We start from the raw sequence: 20729 nt of genomic DNA, 5'->3' as shown, positions 1-20729 counted from the left end.
CATCATGTACAAATGATATTGAGTTTAACATATATTTTGAAGTTGAGAGATGCTAAAAATATCTGCATCACTATGACTGAACCCTTTCACATTAGGCCGCCTTGTAGTTCGACCCGTGTTTTACATTTAAAAACTAAACGTCGCAGCTTCAGGATTTTGTTTTCCCTTTAGTAACCTTTTCACTGAACTTGTGACCACAGTTGAGTTCACATCCATTAAGAGAAAGATTTTCTCAATTTTCCACAAAGTCATTTTTGCAGTAAAGGGTCACACAGCGTAATCTGGTTTTACTTTGCTTGTGCACTTTATTTCATGGGCTGTAGTTTATCCATTTTGAAACCCTTTTATGAAGATAATTTACAAAATGTAAATCAAACCTTAATCCAACTTAATTTTGACAAACTGTTCATCTTTGCTTTCTGAGATTTTTATGTCAGCTACAGGCCTCTGAGAATTCTCTCCATTACTGGATGTTCTCAGGTACTGTTCGATAAAGTCAGAGAACAAAGGTGCACATATACATTTCAATGAATAATATGAAAATTTGATTTCTTCTCCTTGGATCAGCTGATACCTCAGAGTGCTGATGTTGCTGCATTTTCACAGAATCATCCATATGAATTTCTGTTCTCCAGCTTGGATTCTCCTGCATCTGAGAAGCATCAGAAAACATTGTCTGCACTGTTTGCCGGTGGAGACCTTATCTGTGAGAGGTGTTTGTGTAGTGGTGTTTTTTCCAGTGTGGTCCTGCAGCTCAACAGCGTCTGCAGCAAACAGAGAAAAAACAACTGTGAAAGAGATGGGGAGAGAGAGAGGACAGTGGGACAAAGAAAACAGAATTATGAATAGTAGGTTCTTGGCCTTATCGTGCCTTACACGCTGGCTCCTCTGCACAATGCCTTTCAGCAGGATTCTGTTACTGAGGCGTAGACTTAACTGAAGGCAGGAATACAGAAAAATATATATTTTTTAAATTCAGCCACATCACACTCTTTGATTCTTGTTGTTGTTTTCTTGTCATGTTAGAAACTGTGCATCAATTCAGATTCAATTTTTCTTTTCTCTCTCACTGCACCTTTCCAGCACACACACGCACACACACATGCACATGCACGCACGCACACAAAACACAGAAAGTGTCCATTTTTTTCTAAATACTTCCCACATCTCTCCACCCACATTTTCTTCCACACAAAGATAACAGCACATGTATAATTGCAGTGTGCAACAGTGCGCACCTTAGAGGAAATAATTACCACCATAAAAAGAGCAATTACTAACCTGGCAGAGAGTTGCAGTGGATTTTAATGCTTCTGTCAGTAATGTCTGCTCACATACCGCTCTTTGTTTTGCTTGACTAATGGTTTCTTTTGAAGGATAAACAAGCCACATTTACCATTGCTAAAATGTTGTGTGTTTTGCACACAAATTTAGACGTAAAACATTGTTTGCAGGTTCGGTGACAATCAGAGTGAGCAGTGAATGCTGGAGGAGAAACAGGCCTGAAGGTTAAAATGGGTTTCAATCATGTAATCAAACGTTAAAGAGCTCTATAAGAATCGACTGCTGAGAGCGACCTGCATCAGTTCAATACTTAATATCCAGTTTTGTTTGTCTCTGTGTCATTTTTGATCCATTTCATCTGTTGTGAATAAATGCTCACAGAACTGACTGTCAGTCTGCGACAGTTATTCGTTTTCTTCTTCACTGTCAGTGAGTGAGTGAGCGAGGCCCCTGTTCCACTGGTCAAAAAACCCACTAACATTTGTCTTTTGTCTGCAATGGGAATTTGTATCTGCTCCACCTCCGATCAGCATTGATGGAAACTCATTTCTTCTTCTTTTTATTATTTAGGCAGTCTAGATGATGACACATGACCCTTACTGGCACGACAGTATGACAAATGCGTAAAAAGCCATGAACATTTATCTTTTGAACAACTTCCCACAGCGATTTTTACTTCATTTGTGACATCGAACATGATTTATCGGTGGGGGGGTAAAAAAACATTTTTGATTCATTTACAAATTTGAATTTCAGTTAACCCACATTTACAAAAACGCATGTACCCACGAATTTCGGTGTAAAAGAGGTGAGTGAGTGATGAGTGAGTGAAGTTGCATTGCAGCTACTCAGCTCATCCATTCATCATTATCCACTTCTCCTTCAAGTTTTCCATGAGGTCTGGAGCCAATCCCAGCTGACATTGGGCAAGAGGTGGGGTACACCCTGGACAGGTTGCCAGGCAACATACAGAGACAAGCCACCATCCATTCACGTCTATGGACAATTTAGAGTCACTGATCGACCTAACTCCATCTGCATGTCTGTGGACTGTGAGGGAGCTGGAGTACCTGGAGAAAACCCACACAGACGAAGGGAAAACTTGCAAACTCCACGCAGAAAGGCTTCAAATTCACAGAGAATAAAAAGATCCATGAAGGTGCACAGCCACACACACCCACCATTAATGAAAAGGGGAAATAACCGCGGAAACTTTATTTTTAACTACTTCAGGCAAATCACTCTGATAGACAATTAATCACAGCGTGTTCCCTCCCTGCTCCAGACAATACGATCATCTATCAAAGCCTTCGCTCATCCTGACTAGACCACAGTATTCACCAGTAATCTCACTACTATTGTCTGTGGGCTTCAGCTGTCTGATTGATTTTCAAAGACTGCAACTGAGGATCATCATTTAGCGTCACATCCTGCGTATAATTACACAGTTCTGCTGAATGTAAGAATTCAACATCACTGTATGCAGGCCTATGCTTTAAAGGTGCAGTGTGTAAAATTTAGGTGAAAGGGATCTATTGGCAAAAATGGAATATAAAATAATCCTGGTGATGTTTTCACTTGGTGTTTCATCTAAATTGTACAAATTGTTGTTTCTTTACTTTACTTTTTATAAATGCTTTATGATTAGTCAGGAGCGGGTCCTCTCTACAGAGGGCGCCATGTTTTTTACAGTAGCCCAGACTGGACGAACTAAACACCTTTTGAGTTTTTATCACAACTGAAGGTTTCCCCAGGTTCTGTTTGGAAGGGGAGAGTGAGATGAGGGGTATTAAGCTGTAACATGCAACTTCACCACTAGATGTCACTAAATTCTACACACTGTACCTTTAAAGCACGTCTATGTCTTTGAAGGAGGCCGGGCTTTAAATACTACACGTGTACGCCCATGATCATGTTGCCAGGATTCAGCACGCGAACAGACGCACGTTGGGTTAGGGAGTGATCAGCATCACTCCTGCTAGCGCTTTAAGTAACACAATCTGGTGTCTAATTTCAAACAGCTGTCCGCTCTGCCACAGGACAGGAGCGGGGGTGGAGGGGCCAGGAACATCTCGGTGATTCATGGCCTGCGAAATGAAGATGAATATTTTATATGAACCAGCATTAAGAGGTTTCAACACAGTCATCCAGATCAAACACAACAGCCTGGCAACCTAGTTCTCCGCTGTCTGTCTGCAAGGCTGCCGGCTGTGACACGGTCAATTATGCGGTGAGCTGGCATAGAGCGGAGGTTTAATATGCATGAGGACTATTTGTTCTTGCTGGAAATTAATGGCACAAACTAACTGATACCTGTATTTTAATTAGTAATGACTGGATTTGTTTGCATCTGCTCTTTCTTTATGTTTCATTTTATTTCAAACACATTTCAAAGTAATTAAATATCACAAGTCATTGCCTGAAACAGTGTATCATGTCATTTCAAAGCACAAATGAGAAGTTGAAATACATTTTTGCTTTGATTTAATGTCCCACATCCTGTTAACTAATATGCAGAGCATGTGTTGATGAATGCACGCACGTCAGTGTACATACACGCCACCCCACAGCATGTGTATGCATCCATGTCTGTTCCTTCACTAACTAGGTTTGCAGGGGTAAATTGAGTGTGTGACTGCATATAATTCACTCTCAGAACAGCCTCATTTCCCTCTGCCCGCCTGCTTGGTCACACTGATTCAATGCACCAGTAGCAGCACAAAATCCATACCAATAAATTTCACCTCCAAGGGGTTGCATGTCCCATCAGCCGAGGATGCCCCCCGCTAGAAACCAAACCATAGCTGGTTAGCCACAAGACGCAGGCTGCAATCCCCCCTCGGTGCTGATCTCTGGGTGCTTTCACCCTTTTTTTCCATTATGGTTTTATTGTTATGATTTCTTAAACCAGGATAGCACCCCCAGAACACATTCACCTTTACTGCCACAGATGTGTTTGTAATATCTTGTTAAATCAAGGCAAACCCGCGAGGCTGACTGCACTGGTCATCTCATTTGGTCTGTAATGGCCGAACGCTGTCCCCATGATTGATTCTGCTTATTTGACGTGCATCTCGATGAGGGTCACAGGCTGGGTTTAGATCAGCCGCAGCAGTCAGACTTCAACACCCTGATGTGATGCATGAACCATTTATACAAGTAACAATCTGGATTTTATACATAACAGTCCCTTCACACACCATTAACCTGCCCAGGGTCTTCATGTCATTATCGATTCTCAAAGGCTACATGGGCTGTAAACGTTCCTGATGCCCTTCAGAGATATCACTCCTAATCATCCTGGGACACTCAAACACAAGAAGAAAAGACTCCACCATGCAGAGAGGAACACTCTCTAATCTAACGCCTGCCATCTTATTGTGCTCATTCATGTGTGTGTGTGCGTGGGGTTGTGTGTGTGTGTGTGTGTGTGTGTGTGTGTGTGTGTGTGTGTGTGTGTGTGTGTGTGTGTGTGTGTGTGTGTGTGTGTGTGTGTGTTCATGCAAAATGGCAGCTTGTTGACAAAAACTATGCTTTTACTGACGCAGCCATGTAGGTCTGAAGACCCACTGAGGAAAACAAAGACAGCTAAAATGAAAGCTGAGTGGTTCAACAATCCATCTCGACCGTTCGTCCACTTTTTCAGCCCACGAGCACTCCCCCGTCACTCTGCTGACATCCCTTAGAGCCCTTATTAGTAATCACTGATGACAATGTTGTTTAGCAAAAATATTATCTCTGCTGATTAACTAAGGTTTGCAGCAGGGGCCCAGACTCTCCCTGGAATTTCAATTCATGTTTTGACTTTGCAAGCATGTTGAACTCTGGACACAATGTCCCACCAAGGCACTAATTCATGGTGGAATTTTAGCACAGTGTGATAACAGCAGTGCCCCTGTTTATACTCCACTCTACACCTGTTGGGACTTGTGTGTCATTTCTTATCATAGGTGGAGCTGTGGAGGAACAACGTGTGGTTTTAGCTCCACCAAGAAATAACCAGACGTTTGACGAGCAAAATCTCCACTCTCTGGTTGATCCAGTCCATAGACTGTAAATAAAGATGGGCGATGTGTATGCACCTCCTCCTGTTGTGCAAAAATGAAGTTATAATATACGGGATACAGGTGACGCTATCCTGTGCAGTACTGTTTGTGGTATGGAGCCATGTTTTCAAGGTCCCACCTATTGTAATAAGATATAAAAATCTCACCTCTTGTGTTAAAAAATACACGTGTGAAGATTTGTGTTTGCCCTGTGAACTTGACTGCATTCATGACCTTAAACTGTGACTGGCTGTTGTTTTAGGCACGTCGTTACCTGCTGAGAAATCAGGGAATATGGCAGAGTGCCGTCCAGCTCAGGGAGAGATATCCTTGATAGATTTTTATGTACAGACTATGATAGATATCCAGACATTTCATGCTGCCGCTTGGTCACTAATGGACCAATAAACAGGATGATGGGCGGAGATGGAAGCCGATCGAGTAAAAGTCTCTTTCTCTCTGTCCGGTGAACATGCTCGGCTGTTATCTCGCCTCGCTTTAAATCCACGTTCCTGTTATGGATGATATGCGTTATGTCTCCTATTAAGGGCTGCTGAGCAATGACCCACCTAATAGTTAATGCCTATCTTAAGCTGCAGTTAATATCTCCACATAACATTAGCAGCAGCCTTATTGGATAAAACCATTAATTTTTGAAGTGGATGAGAATGGATGATAGCCTTAGCAGTAATGCTGAAGTCCACTTGTCATGCATTGATTCACGTTGAAAAAAGGCAGAGGGGAAACTGTCGGTTCTAATCAATGAGGTCTGACCACGCTGAGGTGTGTGCCTTTATGCTTGTGTATTGTTGTGCGAGTGTGTGAGTAACGCAACAAATTGTCCATTTGCGGTATATCCGATGGGCTCAGGGATGTCATTAGTCACAGCGTGCTCGTTCTCATTAAATGGCCCAGTCGCCATGGCAGCCCCACAAAGGCCAGCCCCTCCCCCCAGCGCACAGAGAGTGACAGGCCAATTAGAGCAGGGCGCTGTGACATGCAGTCTGCTGTGATTACACCTCCGAGGAGAGAGGAGCCAGCCAGTGGACACCATAAACCGGCAAGGTCCCAACAAGATCCATCTCCAAACAAACACGATGAGCTGAGGGCCCCTGGAGGTCATGTCGGCTCAGAGAGAGTGCGACATCTTCATCGCTCCGATACATGTGGCACCTGCCATCAAGGGCAGTTAGCTGTGATACTGGTGGGGAGAGCGACACAAACTACACCACCCAGAGGGCTTTGAGCACACATCAGACACCGACAGGTTGATTGTCCTGCAATATTCTGTGTTGGAGATCTCCATCACCTGACACACACTACATACACACCACATGCACACAACACAAACACACACTGCTTAGCTAGAATCCTCTCAAGTCTGAGTCCTCTGGGGAAACAATCAAAGAGGGAGGCATTGAATCTCTCAGCTCTTCCCTATAATGCATTCAGGCTGGAACATCTGAGTGTAGAGAAACAGAGAGACCTAAGTTGTACATGGAAGGAAGAACTATTCAGATCCTTCTCATTCTCATTCCACACAAAGTAAAAGTCATTCATTCAAATCCTTAATTAAGTAAAAGTATTATCAGAAAAATGTACTACAAGTACAACTAGTACAAATTCTTGGAGTGCAGTAAAAGGGTTTAGTATTTCATCTGGTGTTGCATTTTACGGCTGTATACGTTTTTATACTGTGGGGTAGTTTCATTTACAGCAATGCATCATATTCTATAAGATCAGCGTTTGTTTGTGAGAACCATGTCTCTCTAAAATGTATTTTTTTTGTCAAAGTCAATGTTTGGGATAAATTGTGCTAATGGAAAAGTATGGTTAGTTAACCACCCCCCCACTGTCTATATGCCTATCCATCACCCCCGACCTTCACACCCGTGCTTGCTGCCTTAAGTAAATTGTCCTCAGCAGCAGCATCAGTCATTTAAATAAAAACAGCATAGTATGTTTGCATTCAAGTGACAACCCCCTCAAGGGGAATTTATGTGTTGTCAGTCAGGAGCAAAGGAGGAAATAATATGAAGTCACAGAGCTAAACAGTCCACGCAGAGATGACGGATATTTGACTTCACCACAGAAGATCACTTTTCATGGATGACAGACAGACAGGGAGACAAACAAGAGAGACAGACAGACAGACAGAGAGACAGACAGACTGACTGACAGACAGATATAAAGACAGAGAGAGAGACAGACAGACAAGAGAGACAGACAGACAGACAGAGAGATGCACGTACACACACACACTCTTATTCTACTACAATATGTAGCACTCCTCAACTCTCACATCACACACTGACCATCAGTGCCATCAGGGGCAATGTGGACTTCAGTGTCTTGCCCAAGGACACGGACCCAGGTGTCTGATCCAGGGCCTGGAGGAGCCAGAGATTGAACCACATACTGTACCTTTAATGTCCAATTAGTGGACAATCCGCTCAACTCCATGAGCCCCCCACATGCCAATAGTCAACGCTTGTTTCTATCAGTAAAGACCATTTTATACCGAACCATAATCAAGTCACTTAAAGGCCTGATGCTTTAAAATCAGGGTGAAATGTCATGATTGACAGCTGAGACTGTCAAAGCGTGTATCAGTGGGACCTCAAGACCAAGTGTCCATCACCTGATCACTACTACAGCGATGTGGCTCCAGATGATGTCCACAGCGCAGGATGGCAGCATTCGTGTCTGGGATATTTTGGCTTCATGGGTAACGGGAGGAAGAAGAAATGCGTCATCAATCTTTATTTACATCAAGATACATTTGCAGGAACATGTTTTTTTGTAATGTAAAGAATAAATCTTATAGAACAGAATTGCTCTCTCAGAACACTCTCCGTCAAACAGAAACAAATATCTGGGATCCAGGTATGTTCACATCCACAGAAAATGAGTTTAGCTGCTGCGGGCCATGTCTGCTGCAAGTAGAAGAGTTAAATGCCACTTAAAGCTTTTTCTGTGAGCCACAGCAGAGAAAATAGAAAAAAGGGAGAAGAAAAGAACACTCCATCTGTGCAGATCGAGCCATTGGCCTCTCTCACTGCGCAGCCTTTGTGTGTCTGAGAGAATGGTTTTCTGCCTTTGACAATAAAAACCATATTCAAAAAAAAAACATAATTTTCTTCAGGCAACACTTTCTTCCATTGCCTTCTGATACATGCTCAGTCTTTGAAAAAGCTGGGAACTCACATTTTGGTTGCAGTTTAATGCGAATTGCATTTCTCCTTTTACACAAACACACTGATGGTCTTTCTTCCGAAGGTGGGCGGAGATACACGGAAGAACAGAAAAGACTGCGACGGAGTAATGATTTAATTGCTGGTATGAAGAAAAGAAAGCAAAGGCGGTGATTTTGTTGTATGTAACTACCACCACCGTTTTTAAATGCCCCCCTCTCACAAATATGTAGATTTCCTAAATGAGGGGAATTATTATTTTCTCTCTTTTAGCCATAATATAAAGACATTTGTTTACAATCCATTCGTAGTATTTGCTGCATGTCATGGAGAGAAAAACATTAAAAGACAACATGAACATGAAACCTGCCCTTACCCTTTATTTTCCAACTTGATCTTAGCACATTGGACATCCTAGAGAAATATTTTGCTGCTACACATGTTGGGAGTTTCCCAAATTAAAAAAATATGCAGCAGTAACGGCCAAAACCTTTCTGCTCATGTCCTCTAACATGACTGTGGAACCTGTCTGCTGTGTTCTACTCTCATTCAGCTTAACAGCTTCAGTGATGTTTACCACAGGACTGAGAAAAGAGCTCTGTGCAGGTTCGAAGTACACTGATTCTAAAATATGTTTGTAGGTCTGCATGTGTTCATTTTTTTGAAAACAAAATAAACTAAAAGTCCAAAAGTATGTCAGGTCCAATGTGTTGAAGCTGTCCTCACTCTACGGAAAAGGTAAACATCCCACCCACACCTCCTGTGTAAGACCTGAAAGTGAAAGAGATGTCACTCTTTGTAGTTGTTTTTCATCTGGTTGTTGTTTGTGCGTCTGTTGGACATTTTGTGCCTCTTTTTGCTCATTGTCTCCTTGTGGTTGTTCGGTGTTTCTTTGTGATCATTAAACATGTCTTTTGGTCGTCTAACTTTTTATTTCTTTTTGGGGTTGTTCTACTTCTCTTTCCTGTTTGCATCTCTGATCATTTTCTGTCTCCTTTGGTCACTCTGCGTTTAGCGTTTCTGTCTTTGTGGTTGTTTTAAATCTCTTTTTGCTCATTTCATGGTTTTCTTTAGTCATCTTGCATCTTCATTTGATCTTTTTTTATTTACCATCTCATCATTTCTGTGTTTGTTTTCTGTGCGCTTGGGACATTTGGCCACTCTCTGTCTGTGATAAGTTGGCGACCTGTACAGAGTGAATCCCGCCTCTTGTTCAATGTCAGCTGTGATTGGCCACAGCCCCTCATTGACACTTAGGATGAGCGGTAATGATAATTGATTGATAGTTAAGCTCTATTACTTTATACAGATCCTTTAGGCCCATTCTGTAATGCATCTATGGGTGTATGTTAAACTAAGTGCAGGAAATAACTTTTAAGCACAGGTGAATAAAGTTACACCCACACCCTGATATTATGCAGGACGTGAACCATAATGTTTGGCATCTTACTCACCATCTCTATAGAGGACATCTCGCTTTTATCTCTGTTTTTTGGTCTTTTGTTCTTTTCCTCCGAGGACAGAAAAGTGACTGAAATGTAAGATGACAGGACAAGGTGAGTGAGGAGAGAAGAGGCTCAAAGTGCCTTAAGAACTCTGAAAAAAAGAGAAAAGAGAGAGCTACACAAGCCTGGAGTGAAAGTTGTGAGAATGTCTTTGAGAGGCAATAGAGTGAGAGAGTGTACGGCTGTGAAAAGGAAAAGTGCAAAGAGACGGAGAGAGCACAGTGGATGAAGGGTTAAGGGCATAGTTAGAGTCTATGTGACAGTATCAAAGCCACAGGAGCAGCAGAGAAAAGCTGTTAACGGGAGCTCACCGTGCCTTAATCGATTGTGAACAGTGCCACAGAGCACAGCCAATCACGAGGGCTCCTGGAGACTTCTCTGGGTTAGAGCACTTACACGCTGTCTGCCGCCTGATCATGGAGACGACGCAGGGAGAAGAGAGTGAAAAAGACAGAGGGAGAGAGAGTGGGGCGAAGAAAAACAAGGAGATGAGGGGAGGAAGGGTGGTGTTAGAGCGGGACCAGATGATTTTTGCTTTTTCATCTTCGTGACCTTGAGAGCTCTTGTTAGGGGGACGCATGTTGGAGAGAATATGCATCAAGTGTGTTCGTCCATCTGTCCGTCTCTCTGTCTCACTGCGTGATTAGCTCTCAGCTGTCTCCTCGGCTTCACATGACAATATGTTATCCGCATGACCTCTACCGACATGTCACATGGTATCAAAAGGAGATTTGAAAAGCGTAACGTCACATGGCGTTTTGTGAGGAGCTTCTGAAATAGACAAATCCCTTTGACATGAAACTTCTTGCTCCTGTTTATATATGTCACTGTCTGCACTTGTCAATAAAGAAAATACCCCATAAGAATCAAAAGCAATGAATATGAGCTCATAATAAGCTCATATTATCTCACTCTATCATATATTCATAGATTTGTTTGATCTTGCTGTTCTGGTTGTTGACGCTGTAACTACCTCATCAGTTGGAACGACTCAGCATTCACCAAACTCAACAATTCACCGACTGACGTGACTGGAGACAGAAATAACTGACTAAACATTTAACGTCTCTTTGTGATGACTCTGGGAATCATTTTCATACAGCTCAGTCTTTAGTCTGATTAACTTCTGCCGACTGTAATTGGAAACATATAAACGAGTGTCACAGCATCTAAAAATGACACAGCAAATTGGCACTTTGTTTATTTTCAGTGTGTTACAGTGAGATCTGATGCCCTGGCTGTGAACTGAAGCAGCGAACGTAGGAAAACACTGTTCACATTTATGAAAACCAAGAGTTTGCATAAATATTTATGTCTGAAATCTTTCATTACTTTTTCAAATACAATTTATTGAGAAGAAATATATTCTCAAATATGTTTCCCGGAAAAGCATGATAGAGCAATTTACTGGGTTCATGAATTGAATTTGAATACGACTGAATCTTCTGATCAAAAGTTTGAAATACTGCAGATTTTTTAAGCACTAGAAAAAACTTTACTTAAAGACATTTCACAGGAATTTAAAAGTTCAAAAAATGTATTGAATCAAATCTACTGTATCAATCCAATCTATCTAATAATAACACTTTAACATCCAACTGAGGAAGAAATGAAAGGTAAAAGAAAAAGCTCTCTTTGTTCCCATTAAAAGCCCAACTGCTATATTTAATTCGCATGATGAAAAAGAATAAAATAATACAATAATGGACGTTTTGCAATTCATAGTTAACTTGTTAAATTGGATCCAGGCTGGACCAGTGGATTTGCTTATCACAGTCAAACTTCTCAGACTTTTTCTGTCTGTTTATCTCTCTAATGCTCCGGTTATTTGGTTTTGTCGTATGTACATCGCTGAATGTTTTTCTGTCGTATGTGGAAAGTGTCGCTTCTTGAGTTTGGCATGCATCACATTCTGTTACTCGTACCTGTGAGGAGCGACATCCTCCTTTTCTTCCTGTCTGATCCAGTTTGTGATAACGTGCTCCGACTGTCGAGTCAATGACAGAAAGTGTCTGTTGCTCCGTTGCCATGTGCCAAATGTGATGAGAGATATTTGTAATGAGTATGAGAGAGATGCTGAAAATCTAATTGACTGGAGGATGTATCAAGTTTGCATAGATAACTTTTCACTCTATGTATGCTAGTTTTTAAAAGTACTATGAGTACAACCTTAATCTTTGTATATAGGTATCTATGTCAATGTTTTTATTCTGCTAATTGAGTTTGACTGTTTTATTTACATGCTTATATACTTATATATATCTACATTTGACTGGAGAGAGAAACCGCTAATGATTCCATTGTATCTGAGTATAATGACAATAACAATCTTTTCTAGTTTTCAGGTTTTTTAATTTCCATACACAGCTATTTATAAATGTAATGTTTACATGACTCTGGATGGTTTGATTTGGTGCACATACTTCTCAGTACTTTATGTCCTGTTGCTGTCAAGGTGTCAGTGCCTTATTAGGATTTTTATGTTATTTCAGATTAATGCATGTGCACCAGTGAATACTGCTGTAATGTAATTCAGAGAAGAAACCTCATCTCCTCAGCTTCATTCCTGTGTTCTGACTAATACATGATCCTGTTTACTGCCAAAACCTATAAACTAAGCTTTATATCATCATCCCAGGAACAGCAGCTAAGAAAATTGGACAACTTGATCGTCATTGAGTTTTTTTCTTGCTCTTGAATCAATTTGACAGCAAGATACAGTTGTGTATCATCAGCATAGAGGAGCAAGTTTTGAGAAAAATATATCAAATAGTGTTAACAGAGGTTATTAGGTTTAAAGACAACATTTAGTCAGACCTGATTATCTTGTTCTTTTGATGATTATGCTGGAATTATTATTTATAAACTAAAAGGTGAAACCAGTCAAGCAAAAGAAATGATGGGATTTCTCACCCCAGAATAGCAGCACAGGTTTTGTCTATGAAACCTGATATTAGTGTATGAGCGACGTGGAAATGATAGCGCGAGGAAACGGGTAGATGAAGCTTTTATGATGTAAAAAACCAGCATAGATTTCATGGATAGATTTCCACAGAACCTGGTGGTAGGATTCAGTATGTGTCCATTCAATGTTGCTGTGGATCTACTGTTTATCAGGTGGCAGATACAGGATTTATTTATTTTCTTTCTTTAACATTGAGAGATATTCCAATATTTCATTGATTGGGAGAATGGAGCTTGATGAAAGAAAAACCAGACATGTTAAAGGTACAGTGTGTAGAATTTTGTGATATCTAGTGTTGAAATTGCATGTTGCAGCTGAACACCCCTCACTTCATCCTCCCCTTCCAAAAATGAAAAAGAAACTGTGGTAGCCTTCAGTTGTCATAAAAACTCAAAGAGTGTTTCGTTTGTCCAGTCTGGACTAATATAAAAAACATGGCAGGTTTGTAATCTACTAGTTAGAAATGAAAAGGGAACAAAATTGCCTGATCGTGTAAACATTAAGTGTTGTAATACTTCAGCCACTAAGAGAAATCTGACACTGAACAAACATCAGCTCAAAAATCTTTGCCGATACAATGTTCAGTTTTTGGACCTTTCATTAGAACGTGCATCAAGATAACCAGCAAAAAAGCTTCATCTACCCGTTTCCTCACGCCATCATTTCCACGTCACTCATACACTAAAATATCAGGTTTCATAAGCAAAACCTGTGCTGCTATTCTGGGGTGAAAAATCACATTATTTCTTTTGCTTGACTGGTTTCACCTTTTAGTGAATAATTCCAGCATAATCATCAGTGGGAAAGATAATGTGGGTTGTCAGATTGAGACATCAGGCTCCGTATTGATAACAAAAAAAAGAGAATACTGGGATAACACCACCAAAGAAAGAAAATATCACAGGAATACTGCACGAAATAATTCTTAGGTGATTTAGTCTGATGGGGAGGTGGTTACACAGCAGGGTGCCAGTGTCTGCATAAACCTGTTATTCAGTTACTCAACTGAGTGTCTTGCGGCTACACCTACACAACGCCGTGCTGCCAATGGGTGAGTTTGCTCATTTCAGCCACACTCCCCTTTTTGGCTGATTTCCCACATTGGGCATAATTTGTGACTCATATCAAACCACCATGGAAATCTCTCATGAATTAAAAATGGATGAAACAAATATCTTGGGTTTCAGTTTTTCTTCACTGGAACCAACAGGAGAAGTTCATATAAAGTTTGGAGCGACAACATCAGCGGCCATGAAGGGAGAGTGAGTTTGAAATCTTGAGCGTAACGGTCACAGTTTGAACGAACAGTTCTCAAGCTGGTCAAGAGTAAACAGTCGATATCCTGAGCCGCCCTCTTTACATGTCAGTTGTCTTGGAAACAGGTGCAGAAATTGAGGAATTTGGATTGTGGCTGAGAAAACCAGGAGTCGCTGTTCAGCAACGCCAGAGAACAACAGCAGCAATATGTCGAGTGAATGTTACAGTGGAGGCACGGCGCTGCGCTGAGGCAACAAAAGCTGCAATTCAGGAAAACTGGGGGGGTAGAAGACCATTCAAAAACAGACTAACTGATGTTTACTATAATCAATTAAAAAATATCTGTGCAATGCATAAAACAGAAGGAGAGGTTACCTTTCTGAAAAGGCTTTGAAAACTGATATTTCACGTTTCTGCAGTAAATGTAAATGTTGGTATTTACGGCTAAATGAATAAACTGGAATCATAAACAACCGAACTGATGAATTTGATTCATTTTATAAGGATGTAAAATTCTTTCACTCAAGAGCCAAACATGTATATTTTATCTATATCTATTTACTTGTATATTTCTTATATAGTATCTTTGCCTATCACACTCCAGTTTTATCCCCATAGAAGAGGCATAGCATTCAAAAGGAAAAAAAACAGACTTATGACCTCGCCCTGAAGAACAGAAAGAAATCAGGCACCCCTCAGCAGAAACACTGTTCACTACTGCCCCCTGCTGTGAACATGAGCACTAGCACTCGTGTGAACACTGAGGTGGAGGAAGAACTAGAAAATCCTTGAAAAGTAAAGGTTGTGTAATTTAGTGAGAGATGACTTGTGTGGTGATTTCAAACTACTATCAACGTGTTTCATTTGTGAAAGATCAATAACTGAAACATTAGAGAAACATAATGTGGTTATTGGCTTGTTTGAATTTAAGGGCATTGTTGGGCCTCGGTGGAGCTACAGGCTGTACTCAGTGCAATCCTAGTTCTTATTATAACTGTTTTCACTGTCACTGTTAACATGGGGACATTCAAGTTAAAGCTGTAAGTAGGTCAGTACAACATAGAACATTCATACATAGTTCATTCATTATTTTTTGCGATGCTGAGGAAACCACGTCCTCACTGTTATCATCAATGTGCCCAAGAACTATTTGGGATGCAAGAAAACCTCCCTGCAGCAGACGTTGTTTTGAAATGTAGCCCGGTTTATGTAACGTACTTCTCCATTTATCTATCCAAGCTGACATCAAGGGCATAGTCTGATCTCTGTGGTTTAAGCAAGGAGCTGCCGTTGTCAGTTTTATAACTCATGACCCGTACTGACAGTTACACATGTCAGCACTTGTGCAAACAGATCTGCCTCTAATACACCACCGACCAAATCTGTCTTTTCTGTCCACAGCCTCCCTCTTACATTACAATCCTACCGCTCACACAAAAAAAAAGCAGATGAGACTTGTCAAATGGATTTCTTTTCGTATCACGATCCCATTAAGTGTCATGTTTCTTCACATCTTACATCCACTCCTCTCAAACACACAATGACCCAGCTCCTACTCTTCAGCCATGGCTGATTAATTGAGGGCAGGGAGATGCAGACACGACAGGACAGATCAGGCCCTTGATACTTTGCGGCGTGTCGTAGTGCTGGTGTTGCTGAACTATGGAAGCAAGATAGCCGGTGGGCATGACTTGGATGGGGACCTTTCAAATCCAATCGCATCGAGTTGGGTCCCCGTCCCGGCCCGGCCACGCTATCAGAGCAGATAACGTGCTCCAGTAAAGGTTACGACTCACCATGACATTTCTGCTGAGACTCAGTAATCTCTGATTCCTGTGGACTAATCTTGTATTCATATAAGTGCGTGTTTGTGTGCGTCTCCCTGCTGGGTGAGGGCATGCATGGGCGCTGTGCTTTGTTTATAATAAAAGGTAATGGAATAAACAGTAAATCAAAATATGAGGAACAGGCAGTAAGATAGTGAAACAGGAGTCATGAATTCCATTAAATCACATTCTCTCTCTGTGGATATTAGGTTCAAGAGACCAGAGAACTTTCCAGAGGCAGGAAATCACTTTGTTGACTTTCTTCAGACACACGTAAACAAGTGAAATCATCTATGAAGGAAACATCACTTCATCTTTTCAGTTTTTCACTGGAAGTGTAGGAGCTTGTTGAGACGACAATCAACAGAAAAGGATTTGCGCATGATGTTTTAAATTGTAAACGTCTTATTGTTCATTACTGTTTCATGTCACTCAGAAGAAACTATCAAAACATCTATTTTCTCCTGAGCCTGATTCCTCTGCGTTCGTATCTGTGTGACATGAGAGACAAATGTGGTGAAACAGTAACAATGGGAAAGGTTTCTTTATTCAAGACTCATTCAACAGATCAAATAAAACTCCAGAAGGTTTTATTTCCCACCTGCCTGTGGTGTTAGAGGTCAGAGTCAACTTCCACAACACCAGTTGAAAAACAGACAAATCTTTATGGTCCTGGCTTCAGAGGCGACGTCAGGACACTTTGACAATTGTGATTAAGAGGAAAAACACACAAATAGGCGTAAAAATAAATACGAATGTGATCTTGAGTATTTCACATTTTGTTTTGACAAAATCACCAATAAACTACATTTGGTGCAGCATCCATGGATTCAAAGTGATGAATAAACAGATACCTTCTGTCACTCAAACTAGTTACCTCTATAATATACAATCTAACCTCTTTGTGCCTAACTTCACAGGTATAATGGAAGCTGACTAGTGTGTTAATGCCATCAACTGTTTATCTTGATGTGCCGAATCCTAGTACTCGCATAGAAGTTGTAAACATGCATTAATATGCAGTGTCTTTTCCTGATTGTCTGCAAATTCTGCAAACAATGAAAAGAGAAAAGCTCCAAACAAAAGGCAAGTCAGAATATGTGACATATTCTGACTCGGAGCACTGCCTCTTTTGCATCAGACAATGATCTCAGTCTTGGCTGCATGTAACTGGAGAAGCTTCAGGCAGATCTCATTCTTATGGATGGTTCCGTTTCCTTATTGAGAGAATCTATGAGACTGTAGTAAAGCAAAATAAATGAGGGCGTCGTCTGCATAATCATAACAGTTGATGTTGCTATAGATGGAAATGAACCTCATCACTTCACTAAATATCAAGTCAACCTCTGGACAAACCCTGTTGTATCTGTGTGTTAGTGGTGACAAGGCTTCTACTCAACAAGCTGGAGACAACATGGGGGCTGGGAGCTCCACTGCTTTGTAGAAGACCCCTTTACAAAATCCAGGCAGAAATGAATGAATAACAATAAGAATCATTATAGGTTTTCTGCTTTAGATTAAATCTGGTATCCAATCAGCAGTTCCCCTGCTGAGGTGACCACTTTGACACCCCTTTGTTCCACAGCTCTCACAACAAAAGCATTTTTCTTCAGAGATCCACTTCATTACCCAGACTAATATGGAGGAAAATGTTTATTCAAATGAGCCCAAGATCAAATCCTATAAAATTAATAAGAAAATGCTGAAATGGATTATATGCTTACTGAAAAAAATCATATTTGAATTAATTACTAACTGAGAGGCCGTCGAGGTTGAAAAATGCTTATTCTCTTTCCATTGCCTTAGTTATTTTCTCATTAGCTTGCATTTATTTGTTCTCATCATCCGTCACTGCCCAATGTCATCAATGTGGGTCCATGAAAACAGAGAATAATTACATTTTATCATTATCAACATGACAACGACAAACGCTGCGAGCAGCCGATTGGCGGAGAAGGCACATTGTGAGCTTCCGATTGGCTGCTAGCGGAGGAAAGACTTTCTATTAGTGATTGATTAGGCAGTGCAATTTTCCACCTGGATGGCTCCTGGGTGCATACACTCATTGTGGGACTTTGGCAGGAGCCACCTTTGTATAGTAAGTGTATGAATGCGTGTTTCCTTTTGCTCTTAAATGGTATTTCCTGAGCTGTGATGGGGTCTCGCAGGGCGGCGGTTGGGGTTGAGCACCGTGCAGGAAGTCACATGTGACAGTCTGTCAGGTCACCTCTCATCAGGAGACATACAGCTCAGGAATACACACATGTACACAATGTTTCACACACACGGGTACAACAGAATCTTTTTTTTCTTTTGCTGTACTCTCCTACGAGCTTTTCCTGTGTACTGATTTATGTCCAAATACACAGATCACCTTAAGTTTGGCTGCATCCAGACACGCAATGAAATACTGCAGAGTTTTTATGTGATAGAGAGAGTGCTCAGTAATAAACAGAAAACACTGTGATCTTATAAAGTCACACATATCTATGGATAATTCAGGTAAAACGCCACACCCATAAACAAGCAAATAAACCATGATCGATATATAATAATCAAACAATATAAAACACTCAAGATACAATACATAGCGTGAATGTAAATGTAAGATGCAGGAGAACAATATGATGGTCGTGACTCTTTCATTCAATAACTACTGTCAAAGTGGTGAGATTTCAGTTTTATCTCTTTTTTATTTAATGTGTCCCATTCAAGGTCCATGTACCTTCTATCAGTTTTACAGCCTCTTGCCTCTCATTAGTTTTTTCTTTGAACAAGTTAATCTCTTTTCCAAAAACGTTCCTGTTCACCTTTTACAATCTGCATATAATTCATCATATAGAGCTGATTATGTCCTTGCTAGATGAGGAGGTGACTGTTCACTAAACCTTTTCTCCTTATAGGCATGGTTGCATTGTTTGGGGAAAAGAGTGGAAATTGGGAAATGGCTAACATGGTTACCACTAATCCACCTAATAGCCCTTTTAAAGCTTACTAACTAATGTCTTGTTTGTTTAATCTGGACAAAGACTGTAGTTAACTTCTGAACGTCAGTGCTCCTGTAGTATGCAACATACAGTACATTCCACCTAAGGAGAGAGTCAGTGGTCAAACCTTAGTGCCTTTATATAATGTATATTATGATTTGCTGCTTTACAAATAAAATAGAAGAATAAACTGAAGAAATCATTTTTCATATGAAGGATGGCTGCTCATTTCCTGTTTCCTGACATGAGTCAATATTGTTTTTCCCTCAAGCTGAACTCTGATCATTCAATAACTTTTAACAAAATGTTTTTTATAGTAATCATAGCAACGAACCTGCCCCAACATTAAGGAAGCACTGAGTTTAACTGCTATTTCCCTTGAGTTGTTTGGTGCCTAACCCATTGTTATGGATTAGGTCATTCACAATCTCTGTTTGACAGGTTGGCAGGCGAGGTCAAACCAAAATCCACACTTCACAGCAAAATATTAGCAAATCTCAGCAACATGGAAGAATTAACGAAATGCTGGCACAAGGAAACATCAGGGAACAGAGACTACAATTCAAAATGGAGGTGTAGGGACAGACACAGGAGAAACACTGTAGTGTGAGGCAGACGATCACTAAAGCGGGAAAAACCAAACAAGTAACACACACACAGAAGGTAAATATGATGCCAGGTAAAACAGGAAATCATTGTGACTTCTACAATAAGGTGAGGACCCAAATTCAGATGAGGCCAGATCCAGTGAACAGTCTTTACTTTGACTTACGTAGAGCGAGCAGTCAGGAGGGCAGCGGCATCCAAATCTCCAAAGTAAAAACACAACTGGGTCAATAAGTCTGGGAGAAACACTGACAGAGAAACAGACAAGATGAGCTGTCAAACGTGTGTCACCACACAAACAGGAAGTGAAGTTCTCTGAAAGAGGAAGCACAGAGGAGTACAAAATAAAACAGGAAGTAATAAATTCAAAGCGCCAACAACTAAGACACAAAATCATAAACAAATACAAGTAAAACCCCAAGGCTGAAACGTCTGACACATAGACAGGAAGTGAAGTTCTATGAAAAGAGGAAGCACAGAAGAGTACAAAATAAAACAGGAAGTAATAAACTGGTGTTAAGTGCCAACAACTGAGACAGAAAGCAAACACAAGTAAAACCACAAGGCTGAAAGTCCATAAACTCAACAAAAAGATCAACAAAGAATAAATGAAAACAAATCAATCAAATCAAATCAAATATACTTTATTGTCTCCATGGAATTTTTTTCTTTGGCTAAACAGCTATTACAGCAGCTGCAGAATAGTTAATTGTGTAAAAAAAAAAAAAAAAAAAAAACAGTACACAAGGACATATCGTGGAAAACCCAGAATAATAATACGGGATAAAAATTAGTTGAATATTGCACCTGCCCTAAAAACACTTTAAGAGATAAAACACTAAAAGGGTATGATGCATAAAAGATGAAATACAAAAACTGGCATTGAAACCTAAAAAACAGTATCTAAAATGTGCCAGACAAAGAGCTTCATGGCCAAATGAACATGTTTCCTTGTTGAGAAGCGTGATAGACGTTGGGATGAATGAGAGCCTGAGGCGGTTGGTTTTATACTTAGAGGCTTCGGTAACAAATTCAGAGAACAGAATGTGTGACGGGTCA

At 40.6% G+C, this 20729-nt stretch overlaps 1 long non-coding RNA gene across 1 annotated transcript; it reads right to left on the bottom strand.

Annotated features, from left to right (window-relative positions):
- Nucleotides 1–280: 280 nt before the first annotated feature.
- LOC138412303 (uncharacterized) lies at nt 281–19987 on the bottom strand. The gene is made up of 4 exons (XR_011244756.1): nt 19837–19987; nt 10341–10439; nt 9979–10055; nt 281–764 (listed from the first exon to the last, which is right to left on the bottom strand). It is a non-coding gene; the product is annotated as an uncharacterized lncRNA (long non-coding RNA).
- Between the last annotated feature and the right edge of the window lie 742 nt (nt 19988–20729).

This window comes from Paralichthys olivaceus, chromosome 2 (assembly GCF_024713975.1).
Source record: "Paralichthys olivaceus isolate ysfri-2021 chromosome 2, ASM2471397v2, whole genome shotgun sequence".
Lineage (NCBI taxonomy): Eukaryota > Metazoa > Chordata > Actinopteri > Pleuronectiformes > Paralichthyidae > Paralichthys > Paralichthys olivaceus.
This window is presented reverse-complemented; position numbering and strand designations above follow the sequence as displayed.